The following is a 2398-nucleotide window of genomic DNA, read 5'->3' on the forward strand; positions in this document are numbered from 1 at the left end:
TAGATCACGAACTGCTCTCTAAAGACAGACCAGGTCTTCCTGACACCACCTGGAGGTATTACCTAACTCTCCTCCTGCACAGGCCATGAAGGCCCAAGGATACCGACTGGCCGCCGTGTCATCCTCAGCCCACAGGCGTCATTGGATGCGGATATGGAGGGGCATTTGGTCAGCACACTGCTCTTCCGGTCGTATGTCAGTTTCCAAGACCGGAGCCGCTACTTCTCAATGAAGTTGCTCCTCAGTTTGCCTCACAAGGGCTGAGCGGACCCCGCTTGCCAACAGCGCTCGGCAGACCGGATGATCACTCATCCAAGTGCTAGCCAAGCCCGACAGCACTTACCTTCGGTGATCTCACGGGAACCGGTGTTACCACTGCGGCAAGGCCGTTGGCCTGGAGATATTACCTGCGTTGCGACTCCAGCTTCCAGTGCCTGGGGGCGGTTACCTCAAAGCACGGAAGAGTATGACTACGTGAAGTTCGGCCTTGCAGCTTCTCCACTGACTTCTCTCTCCTACCCTCCCAGCTCTTGTGACACAGTGCGACTGCTCACTTATAGCTCAGTGCGAGATCCTTCATGGAGACTTCTTATATTTTCTTTCATATACACTGCTGGCCATTAAAATTGCTACACCACGAAGATGACGTGCTACAGACACGAAATTTAACCGACAGGACGAAGATATTGTTTTATGCAAATGATTAGCTTTTCAGAGCATTCACACAAGGTTGGCGTCGGTGGCGACACCTACAACGTGCTGACATGACGAAAGTTTCCAACCGATTTCTAATACACAAACAGCAGCTGACAGGCGTTGCCTGGTGAAACGTTGTTATGATGTCGTGTGAGGAGGAGAAATGCGTACCATCACGTTTCTGACTTTGATAAAAATCGGATTGTAGCCTATCGCGATTGCGGTTTATCGTATGGCGACATTACTGCTCTCGTTGGTCGAGATCCAATGACTGTTAGCAGAATATGGAATCGGTGGGTTCAGGAGGGTAATACAGAACGCCGTGCTGGATCCCAACGGCCTCGTATCTCTAGCATTCGACATGACAGGCACCTTATCAGTATGACTGTAACGGATCGCGCAGCCACGTCTCGATCCCTGAATCAACAGATGGGGACGTTTGCAAGACAACAACCATCTGCACGAACAGTTCGACGACGTTTGCAGCAGCATGGACTATCAGCTCGGAGACCATGGCTGCGGTTACCCTTGACGCTGCATCACAGACAGGAGCGCCTTCGATGGTGTACTCAACGACAAACCTGGGTGCACGAATGGCAAAACGTCATTTTTTCGGATGAATCCAGGTTCTGTTTACAGCATCATGATGGTCGCATCCGTGTTTGGTGACAACGCGGTGAATGCACATTGGAAGCGTTTATTCGTCATCGCCATACTGGTGTATCACCCGTCGTGATGGTATGGGGTGCCATTAGTTACACGTCTCGCTCACCCCTTGTTCACATTGACGGCACTTTGAACAGTGGACGTTACACTTCAGGTATGTTACGACACGACCCGTGGCCCTACCCTTCATTCGATCCCTGCGAAACCCTACATTTCAGCAGGATAATGCACGACCGCATGTTGCAGGTCCTGTACGGGCCTTTCTGGATACAGAAAATATTCGACTGCTGCCCTGGCCAGCACATCCTCCAGATCTCTCACCAAGTGAAAACGTCAGGTCAATGGTGACCGAGCAACTGGCTCGTCACAATACGCCGGTCACTACTCTTGATGAACTGTGGTATCGTGTTGAAGCTGCATGGGCAGCTGTACCTCTACACGCCATCCAAGCTCTGTTTGACTCAATGGCCAGGCGTATCAAGACCGTTATTACGGCCAGAGGTGGTTGTTCTGAGCACTGATTTCTCAAGATCTGTGCACCCAAATTGCGTGAAAATGTGATCACATGTCAGTTCTAGGATAATATATTTGTCCAATGAATACCCGTTTATCATCTGCATTTCTTCTTGGTGTGTCAATTTTAATGGCCAGTAGTGTATCAGTGGGGATAAGTTATTCCAATGTAATTGTCTTTTTATTCCGAGTTTTACATCAGTTTCTGGACATTTTGGAAAAAAATGGTGACGCAACAGCAGCAAAATTAGTGCTGAAGATTTTGAGCTCACCACACCATATTAGCATTTAAACAATAGTTCTAAAATGAATATGAAACCTGTCGATCACAAAAAGTCAGTGTTCGGAAAAATGAATGGAAGACTTAGACTTTTTTTTGGAGATGTCTAGAGAAAGTGTGGTGCGTAAGGAAAGGAATCGCATGCAAGTAGCTAATGCAACCAATTCTAAACTACTGTTCTCGACATTGAATAAATTCAGAGGAGCGCTATTGGGATCATAACATGCCGCTGCAGAAATACGA

The 2398-nt window shown here is 48.2% G+C and overlaps 1 pseudogene; it reads right to left on the bottom strand.

The window, feature by feature from the left end:
• Positions 1-276: 276 nt before the first annotated feature.
• Positions 277-394, bottom strand: LOC124623388 (annotated as a pseudogene).
• Positions 395-2398: the final 2004 nt, after the last annotated feature.

This window comes from Schistocerca americana, chromosome 7 (assembly GCF_021461395.2).
Source record: "Schistocerca americana isolate TAMUIC-IGC-003095 chromosome 7, iqSchAmer2.1, whole genome shotgun sequence".
In the NCBI taxonomy this organism is placed as follows: domain Eukaryota; kingdom Metazoa; phylum Arthropoda; class Insecta; order Orthoptera; family Acrididae; genus Schistocerca; species Schistocerca americana.